At 41.1% G+C, this 11,361-nt stretch overlaps 1 pseudogene; it reads right to left on the bottom strand.

Moving 5' to 3' along the window:
• Positions 1 to 272: 272 nt before the first annotated feature.
• LOC124795784 lies at positions 273 to 1,320 on the bottom strand (annotated as a pseudogene).
• Between the last annotated feature and the right edge of the window lie 10,041 nt (positions 1,321 to 11,361).

The raw sequence follows: 11,361 nt of genomic DNA, 5'->3' as shown, positions 1-11,361 counted from the left end.
TGACATAGAGGAGGCAGACAATCCAGGAGGTGGTCAATCAGCTACACATGTATCAGGTACCTCACAATAATGTTCTTTGCATGCTGTAGTTGAATTCTAGGTTTTCACAACACATAAGCACAAGTGTATCACTAATGCCCACAATCCACATCATAAAATATACTACATTTCTAAAGAAATTAATCATGTCTTTCTAAGAACTGAAGCACATTCATTACCATTTATAGCCACAAAGGTGTGACATAGAATTTCAAATGCTAATATTTTATTTATTATGGAGACCAGTCAGGCCGAAGCAAGTGGAAACGGCAGAGGGTATCACCGTCTGCATCAGCTAAACAGTTGGATCCATAGGCCAATGCGAAGAGAGAGTTAGCTGAACTACAACTGGTGCTGCTGCAAAAGCAGCATGACGTGTCCCAGAGGAGAGAAGAAGAGCTCTTTCAATTAAAGAAAGACAGCCTAGAGCTGAAAATTACGATTAGAAAAGAAAAACTAAAGAAATTAATGACTGAATAAAAACCAATTCATGTAAACATTTTATTTTCAATTAAGTCAGATAAAATAAAATTTTCATTTAATTACAATAGAGAATTGAAGTAATTGACAAATGTGTCTCTTGTGGCATGCTGTCCATTGTCTTGTGCATCCTGGTCTCTTTCATCTACAATAGACATATCAATGGCTGCCTGGAATACAGGATCGAGAGGAGGCAATCCCTCATTCATGTCTATTGCCATATTGTGCAGCACAGCACATGCAACAATTATTGCCTCAGCTCTTTCAGTCTGTAGTGTTATTCCGTAGATAGAATTGGAAAACGCCTCTTCCAAAGACCGTATGACCTCTCTACCACATTTCTTGTTGTTATATGTGATTCATTGTAAAGATTTTCTGCTCTTGTCCTTGGATTGGTTATCGGAGGAAGAAGATAATGACACGCTGCATAACCAGAATCACACAACAACACACGATTACCCATTTTACCACTTTCAAGCGGAGCTTTCAGCCTAGAATTATTGAAAATGGTCTTATTATGTGCTGAACCTGGCCACCTACAGACAATGTCCAATATTTTTTAATCATAGCTGGCCACTGTTTGCACATTCAAAGAAAAATATCCTTTTCTTCCTCTATATTCTTCTGCATTGTCACCACCTGATGACTTAATTCTCATATGTGTGCAATCTATGGCGCCACAAACTCTTGGAAATTGCGCTATATAATCCCCTTGTCGATTCCAGCGAAATCTCCAACAGATAACAGAAAATCGCCTGAGGCAAAATATCTTAGTGTTAATAGTAATTGGTTCATTGGTGGAACAGTATCATTCTTCAAAGAAAGAAAAAGGAATAAAGTAATCTGTAACAACTGAGCTTTTTTCTTAATACATAATTCAAGGTAAGTATGGTTCTCACAGCCTCCTTTGAAACTGAAACACCCATTCTTTCAGTTTTAAACTCACAAAGACTAAAGTACTAATTAATTCATACACTTCTGTAAATCTGTCATAAAGAGCATGGAAGGTTGTGGAACAAGTTATTAAGGTGCAGAAGTGGACTCGAGAAGCTAATTCTGGTAAACCAGAAGAACAACACATTCCAAATGGTGATAATCTATCATGAAAATTACTTTACAAATATGTATCTTAGGAGGATACAATTTCTTTTTAAAACAGCTAATGCTCTTCTACAGTTACTCAGCTACTATTTTGAAATAAAGTATTAATGTGATATTAGACAGATCACTATTGACTGTATAGGCAAAATCAAAGCCCGTTTAATACAGTTATTCAAAATTAACATCTGGAAGTCATATAAAGTATATATAGATAAACTGAAGGGGAGGTCGAGGTGTTTTCAGATGGGCTGGTGTAGATAATAATAATGTTGAGAAACACAAGAGCTATGTTCCATAGTTTCCTGATAATCTTACTGTGTTAAACTTGGCTTGAATAAGCACAACAGTTCACAGACTTCAGTGAAGAATGGTGGGATACAATGTTGTTGCTCTGAAGCAAAAATGGGCCTCTCATCAAAATATATTCACTAAAGGCTGAAGTTGTCTGAAATTGGGACACTGCTATTTTATCAAAGCGTTTTGCAACATAAGAATTCACGTTTTTGTTAAAACTGCCATACAAATAGTAACCATAACTGGTGTGGATTTTCGATTTCGTTAAGTCTATTATGGGACTGCCTTCTAAAAAAAAACGAGTCAATCCTTTCTACTACTGCAACAACTGTAACACACGCCAGATACGCAAGGCTATTTTGGCACGAACCGTCGTGTTAATGTGCCTAATTTACAGAAATAACACAACAGAATTCACGAAGTACGGAAAGGAAACACATTTCACACAATTTAACAGTATTATCTTAGAAAACAGAGAAATAATTTCACCTGTCCACCCTATTATGTTCCAGTTTCTGACGTACAAGATTGAAAAGACGAAGCACGGCTTCCTTTGACAAGCGAAATCTGCATATCAATTCTGAGTCGTCGAATTCATCAAAATAATTCCGGCTGCGTCTCACTTTCTTCTCCTTCCTCATTTTTATGAACACTTCAACCAAAAACTCGTCACCGCTGTCTGAAACTATGGGTATTCCTGCCATCTTTAAAACTTATTCCATGGTTAAGCTCGCTAACCGGCTAGAAATCACCGGCTAAGGTATCCTCGAGTTTATTCTCCAGTTAGGCGTTAGCCCGGGTTTGTACAACGCGTTTCTCGCGCTATTCCGGGGTTAGAGCTTAACCGGCTGCTAACTGGGCGTTGTACAAGCGGCCCATACAAGAAAGACCATTGTGTCTGCATTATGTGACCCAAGAAAAATGGAGCACAATCAAACTGTTCATCTCCATCAGACAAGGAACAGAAAATAATTGCAATGCATTTCACATATACTAAAATACAAATTTTTGAAAAAGGATCTCAATACTCCAGTATCATATAAGTACAAGCATTACCAGAATTACAAAGACTGAAAGACGAGAAGCTTCTCCTCTTGACTTTTTTTTTACAAGGAATTTTGTGGTGTAACAGTGCACATGAGGAGACAGTGAACTAAAGTTCCTTATTGATCTTGTGAACAATAAAATTTATGTAACAATGTTCCATATCAAGACAGAGTAAAGTAGCATAAAACCCATCGGGCATAGCCCTGCTTGTTCGGTCAGAGGATTGGTTGCTCACTGTAAAAATTGAGTGAAGTATTCAACCATGACTTGAATGGATGTCATGTGAAGTCCACCCAGACCAAATGCCGTGCACAGTAACAAACAATAACCAACAAGATGAGGTGGCAAAAAGCGGCAAACCCATATGTTGTCGGAAACCAACGTCTGGCGCCAGAGATCACTCATTGCCTGTATTTTCATAGCGCCTTCTGTCTGAATACTGAAGTCATATACATAATGATAGCACAGCTACAACGCGTTTTATTTTCTGACACACTCATAATAACTTTACTGCCCAATAAAATTTTTGCGGCAAAATTTTTTGGCAGACTGTCTGCCCAACACGGCCCACGCGCCACAGCTCACAGGTGCCCATTAGTTGGGAACTGGTAGTTTATTCATTCAGTTAATTATTTACTTATTCATGTTCCGTTAAGCACATATACGGGATGATTGCATGGAAATGAAATGAGTCATAATTATACAGGAGGACGGTACTTATAGATGCTAATAATTACAAGCTTAGGCATCTCCAATGGTGAACAGAAGCATAAAACAGTCAAATGATTAATCACAATTATTCCACGTTACACGTTACAAATTTAATAGAACTGAAGTACATCATTACCCTGAGCGAAAATTGCCGTGCTAGCGTAGATTATCATGTTCTGTTACAAAGTGTGAACAACAAATTTTATAAGAACAATGTGTCATATCTAAGTTAAAATGTAGAAATGTTCTAAAGAATTCATTAAGAGAGTAAAAACAGTTTTCCGAAAGATAATCCTTTAATTTACTTTTGAACTGTGGCACTACACAGGTAAGATATTTTATGTCTGATGGGAGTGCATTAAAAGCCTTTATTCTTGAGCAATGTACCTCCTTTTGTACTAGACTTAAGTTTTTTTTCTATCTACATGCTAGTCTTGTTTTGACCTTGTGTCATAGTCGTGAAAGGAACATTGGTTTCGTGCATGGGGTGTTTCTTAATTAGAAGGAACATTAGGAATTGGATGTATTGTGAGGTCATTGTTAATATTTTAGGCATTTTAAAAAGATTTATTGGTGAACGATTGGTATCAACTCCACTTAGAATTCGCATTGATCTCTTCTGAGTGACAAATTCTTAAATGCCAATGGTTGGATACCCCAAAATACTATGCCACAGAACAACTATGAATGAAAATAGCTAAAATAAGCAGCTTTAACAGCATCAGTATTACCAGTTGCTATTATAATACATATCGGATAATTTGATGAACTAAGTCTTTTTCTCAGGACCAAATATGACAAGAGCAACTTAGTTTATTGTCGATGTGGAGGTTCAAAAATTTTGAAAAGTAAACTTGTTGTATGTCTTGATCATTACAGCTTAGACTTAAATCCTCCTAAACTTTCTGAGACCCACGGAAATGAATGTACTTTTCTTTCTTTTCTTTTTGAAATTCACGCCATTCCAGGTGAACCACTGATGCAGATCGTGGAACACAGAGTTGCCAGCTGTTGCCATGTCATTCTTAGGTATTTTTCAACTAAAACAAATATATTGTCTGTAAAGAGAGTAAATTTGCTATTAGCTTTTGTATAAAGTAGAAGGACAGTAATAAAAATAAAGAAGAACAAGGGGCAGGGCCCAGCACAGAGTCTTGCAGAACTCCTATACTTCTGATCCCCAGTAAGATGAAGCTATTGCGCCATCCCTGTGAGTCAATGACACCTTCTGCTATCTATGACTTAGGTACGATCTACGCCACATTCCCATTATGTCACTTAAACTGTAATAGATTGGTTTCAAAAGGAAGATTTCAGGTTCACGCAGTCGAAGGCTTTGGTTAAATACAGAATATATCAGCTGAAGCCAATCTATGGTTAAGTGCTTCTAAAACATTATTGGCAAGCCTGTCTGGTATCCAAACTGACAATGGCTAAGAGCATTGTGAATGTTCAGATGTTCCACAACTCTCTTTTTCACAGGTTTCTCGAGAATATTGGAGAATTATGTTAAAAGGGAAATTAGGTAGTTTGAAGCATCAGTTATACTCGCTTTCTTAAATAGTGGTTTCACATTGGCATACTTCATTCTTCCTGGGATGATACCTTGTTGCAGGTATTCATTATATACATTGTGTGATCAAAACTATCCAGACACCCCCAAAAACGTATTAGGTGCATTGTCCTGCCACCTAATGCCACGTACTCCACATCAGCAACCTCAGTAGTCATTAGAAATCGTTAGAGAGCGTAACGGGGGACTTCGCGGAACTCACGGACTTCAAACGTGGTCAGCTGATTGGGTGCCACTTGTGTCATACCTCTGTACGCGAGATTTCCACACTGCTAAACATCCCTCGGTCCACTGTTTCTGATGTGATAGTGAAGTGGAAACGTGAAAGGACATGTACAGCACAAAAGCATACAGGCTGATCTCTTCTATTGACCGACAGAGACCACCGACAGTTGAAGAGGGTCGTATTGTGTTATAGGTAGACATCTATCCAAACAATCACACAGGAATTCCAAAATGCATCACGATCCGCTGCAAGTACTATGACAGTTGAGAAAACTTGGATTTCTTGGTCGAGCGGCTGCTCTTAAGCCACACATCACGCCGATAAACGCCAAACGACGCCTCGCTTGGTGTAAGGAGCGTAAACATTAGACGATTGAACAGTGGAAAAACGTTGTGTGGAGTGACGAATCACGGTACACAATGTGGCGATCCGATGGTAGGTTGTGGGTATGACAAATGCCCGGTGAACGTTATCTGCCAGCGTGTGTAGTGCCAACAGTAAAAGTTGAAGGCGGTGGTGTTATGGTATGATCGTGTTTTTCATGGAGGGGGCTTGCACCCCTTGTTGTTTTGCGTCGCACTATCACAGCACAGGCCTACAGTGATGTTTTAAGAATCTTCACACTGCTGAAGAGCAATTTGGGTATGACGATTGCATCATTCAAGACGATCGAGCACCTGTCCATAATGCACCACCTGTGGCGGAATTTTTACACAATAATAACATCTCTGTAGTGGACTGGTCTGCACAGAGTCCTGACCTGGATCCTATAGAATACCTCTGGGATGTTTTAAAACGCCAACTTCGTGCCAGGCCTCACCGATCGACATCGATACCTCTCCTCAGTGCAGCACTCCATGAAGAATTGGCTGCCATTCCCCAAGAAACCTTCCAGCACCTGATTGATCGTATGCCTGCGAGAGTGGAAGTTGTCATCGAAGCTAAGAGTGGGCCAACACCATATTGAATTCCAGCATTACCGATGGCGGGCGCCAAGAACTTGTAAGTCATTTTCAGCCAGGTGTCTGGATACTTTTGATCACATGGTGTGTGTGTGGCTAAGTATTACAATAAATGGTATTAAGACAACATTTACGGACCTTAGTAGAAATATTATCAAAGGCAGATAATTTTTGTTTTGCATTTCAGTGATATTCCTTCTCCTCTCACTGACTAACAGGAGCTACACGCATTTGAGTTATTTTGCACAGTCCATATCGTTTCTCAGAAGCTGTTAGTCAGTGCTCATTAAGGACAGTTGATACTGCATCTGTTTCTTTATAAAATCACCACACTCTCTCATTTCTATGCTAGACACACCATCATCTTTTTTCCACAGCCCCCTTTTGATGACAGTCCAGATGGTTTACACTTTGTAGTTTGAATGTCTATTTCAGACTTAATATATAAGATTTTGGATCACTTTATAATTCTCTTTAGAGTTTTACTATATAATCTAATGTGTTCTTTTATTCTAGGTTCATCAGAAATTCTTTTATATATATATAAAATGACAAACACCCACCATAAGGAATCAAATAATGACTGCCCCAATATACACTCCTGGAAATTGAAATAAGAACACCGTGAATTCATTGTCCCAGGAAGGGGAAACTTTATTGACACATTCCTGGGGTCAGATACATCACATGATCACACTGACAGAACCACAGGCACATAGACACAGGCAACAGAGCATGCACAATGTCGGCACTAGTACAGTGTATATCCACCTTTCGCAGCAATGCAGGCTGCTATTCTCCCATGGAGACGATCGTAGAGATGCTGGATGTAGTCCTGTGGAACGGCTTGCCATGCCATTTCCACCTGGCGCCTCGGTTGGACCAGCGTTCGTGCTGGACGTGCAGACCGCGTGAGACGACGCTTCATCCAGTCCCAAACATGCTCAATGGGGGACAGATCCGGAGATCTTGCTGGCCAGGGTAGTTGACTTACACCTTCTAGAGCACGTTGGGTGGCACGGGATACATGCGGACGTGCATTGTCCTGTTGGAACAGCAAGTTCCCTTGCCGGTCTAGGAATGGTAGAACGATGGGTTCGATGACGGTTTGGATGTACCGTGCACTATTCAGTGTCCCCTCGACGATCACCAGTGGTGTACGGCCAGTGTAGGAGATCGCTCCCCACACCATGATGCCGGGTGTTGGCCCCGTGTGCCTCGGTCGTATGCAGTCCTGATTGTGGCGCTCACCTGCACGGCGCCAAACACGCATACGACCATCATTGCCACCAAGGCAGAAGCGACTCTCATCGCTGAAGACGACACGTCTCCATTCGTCCCTCCATTCACGCCTGTCGCGACACCACTGGAGGCGGGCTGCACGATGTTGGGGCGTGAGCGGAAGACGGCCTAACTGTGTGCGGGACCGTAGCCCAGCTTCATGGAGACGGTTGCGAATGGTCCTCGCCGATACCCCAGGAGCAACAGTGTCCCTAATTTGCTGGGAAGTGGCGGTGCGGTCCCCTACGGCACTTCGTAGGATCCTACGGTCTTGGCATGCATCCGTGCGTCGCTGCGGTCCGGTCCCAGGTCGACGGGCACGTGCACCTTCCGCCGACCACTGGCGACAACATCGATGTACTGTGGAGACCTCACGCCCCACGTGTTGAGCAATTCGGCGGTACGTCCACCCGGCCTCCCGCATGCCCACTATACGCCCTCGCTCAAAGTTCGTCAACTGCACATACGGTTCACGTCCACGCTGTCGCGGCATGCTACCAGTGTTAAAGACTGCGATGGAGCTCCGTATGCCACGGCAAACTGGCTGACACTGACGGCGGCGGTGCACAAATGCTGCGCAGCTAGCGCCATTCGACGGCCAACACCGCGGTTCCTGGTGTGTCCGCTGTGCCGTGCATGTGATCATTGCTTGTACAGCCCTCTCGCAGTGTCCGGAGCAAGTATGGTGGGTCTCACACACCGGTGTCAATGTGTTCTTTTTTCCATTTCCAGGAGTGTATATCGGGGCAGTGCTCTCTCGCTGTTTACCGAAAGCATCAGTTACCACTCATCGGTCTGGACACTACAAAATTCAGAAATATTATCAAAGGCAGATAATTTTTGTTTTGCATTTCAGTGATATTCCTTCTCTCCCCACTGACTGTAACAGGAGCTACACGCATTTGAGTTATTTTGCACAGTCCAGATCGTTTCTCAGAAGCTGTTACTCAGTGCTCATCAACTGTTGTTCAGTGATGCTTCCCAAAAAATTTCAACGATTTGCATTTCATGATTGATATCAGTGGAAACAGATGACCCAGTTTAATACGATGAGCATCTTGTTACATTAATATGCGAACAATAGAAGACTCAAAATCAGTTATATAATTTATGATCCCAACAGAATATCTCACTACAGTGTTTAATATTATTATTAATGCTTTATATGTCGTTTCTTTACCTTTATGAAGTATTTCTTCCTGTCATTTTTTTGACAGAAATTCGTGAATTTTGGGCAGGCCACAACGCGTAATTGCTGTGAAATGTGTAACTGTCATTATTTGATTCCTTACAGTAGATGTATGTCATTAACTGTGTAAATACGCTGCAGTGTACGTTCTACAGCAGCACAGGCGTACTGCATGTTTTGAGGTCCATGTACGGATTCGTGGAGAACTTAACGCTGATCGAAAGTGATACTTATGGTATTGAATTAGATTTAAACCAATAAAATTGCCCATTTTTAAGCAATCTAGAGGGAGGGAAGTTGCTGATCGGGTGTCAGCAAATGTCTACAGGGGTGCCTAATTACTTTAACAGAGGTTTAGCACAGAGGAACTATATTAATCAGCATGTTCACTTCATAACTATTCTCCTGACATATGGGTCCAATGTGACGAAAAAAACTCAAATTACTATCCTTGAAGGTCGAGTCAAAGCTCTTCAGACATATTTGTTTAAAATTATTATTAATGTTTGGTATTGATAAGCCAGGCACCTATTACCATTAACACAGTTCACTGAGCCAAGCCTGTGAAAAGACCTAATGTGTAAAGGTTTTCTTCAGATTTTATAAAAGACTTTGGTCTAGCAATTTGTAGCTCTGTTAAATAAAATGGGAAGTAGGAATCTATATATAGTGCACTGGTCTGCACTCCGATTAGAGCTTACAATTGACACTTGCAGAACCATTGAGCTAACAAGCTCAACAATATTACTCAGTCAGCCTCATAACAAAACGTTAAAGATACGAATAGTTGTTTCTTGTGTGAAACACGGCATTCCTGGAGTCCAGAATTAAAACTGTCTGTCTCAGTGTCATATCTTACATGAGGATTATTCGGAATAAGTCATTTCTGCAGAAAGGGAATGCCAAGAGAATTTAGTGGAACAATTCAAGACAATTAGCTGTACTTGAGTAACTTAGAGTATGTAGCATAATGCTTGTTGTGTCTGTCTCACGCGGGCTCTCAGAAGAGAGTACCACGCAAGTTTGACTTTTGTGCAGCATTATCTGTTGATACATTCTAATAATGACATTTTCCAACGAAAGCTTGTTTCAGTGGAATAAAAGGTAGTAGTAAATCAACCTTACATCGCATATCACGAAACATTAAGGTATCAAACACTTTGCACTTCGAAAGCGAATGTGTCTACATTTTTACCAGAATGAGATTTTCACTCTGCAGCGGAGTGTGCGCTGATATGAAACTTCCTGGCAAATTAAAACTGTGTGCCCGAGCGAGACTCGAACTCGGGACCTTTGCCTTTCGCGGGCAAGTGCTCCACCAACTGAGCTACCGAAGCACGACTCACGCCCGGTACTCACAGCTTTACTTCTGCCAGTAACTCCCGGGCGTTAGTCGTGCTTCGGTAGCTCAGTTGGTAGAGCACTTGCCCGCGAAAGGCAAAGGTCCCGAGTTCGAGTCTCGGTCGGGCACACAGTTTTAATCTGCCAGGAAGTTTCAATTCATTTTTAGATTCAGAAGAGAAGATACTAAAAATTACGTTCATTAACACAGATACTAAACTGTGGATGTAATCAATGTGCAGTTCTGCACCTTCATAACCCAGAAACTAAACTGTGGATGTAGCCAATGTGCAGTTTTACACCTTCATAATTTTTTCACCTTGGGATCTATACATACATTGCATATAGACTAGTCTGTTCATTGCTTTCGAAATGTTCCTCTCTCTTTTAGTCCATAAATGGTTTAAAGAATCCGAGTTAATTTCATAGATGGTTCCTCCGAATCTTCGCAACGACTTTTATTGTGTGTTGTTGCTTGAGACTTGTAAATCAGACACTTGTTCTTGATCCCACGAGGTACTGGATAGAGGTTGCCAAAAGACTTCCGAATTGTTTTATAAGTCGAAAGACACATGTGAAACACACACTTGATTACCCAGAATCTCCACGTTACTTTATGTAGTTATGTAAATAAAAGCAAGAACAAACACTAATTTATCTATTGGCATAACTAATTCGAACAGCAGCAGAACAGTTACCAAACATAGTCTTCTATTGTTTGGAATCCTGCATGTAGAAAGCTCTTCACTGCCGTATAGCATCAACTCGTTTTAACTTGCAAGTTGCTCTGTACAGAATAAAGAACATCTGAAATTTGGAGAGCACATTGTCTTGTGCTATATCGGATGTCGGGAGCTGATTATGCAGGTTTCGAGCTACGAAAATGCATTCTTCTGGCCACTAACGAAGTCAAGACTTTGCACGATGTACGGATTGTCTGGCAATTCTGCTGTCGAAACAGTGTGAGACTGATTTATCCTCCTAAATTCGCTTGCCTTTTTCTTGTCAACTCGATTAAATATTTTTGAATAATTCCCGCTTAAGATATCTCCAAGAGATACCCCTGCTTTCATCTTTCATGTTGCGAGCTCAGCTTCAATTATTACAGTGAGAGTGT

This window comes from Schistocerca piceifrons, chromosome 4 (genome assembly GCF_021461385.2).
Source record: "Schistocerca piceifrons isolate TAMUIC-IGC-003096 chromosome 4, iqSchPice1.1, whole genome shotgun sequence".
In the NCBI taxonomy this organism is placed as follows: domain Eukaryota; kingdom Metazoa; phylum Arthropoda; class Insecta; order Orthoptera; family Acrididae; genus Schistocerca; species Schistocerca piceifrons.
Note: the sequence above shows the minus strand (reverse complement) of the source record. Positions and strands in the feature narration are given on the sequence as shown.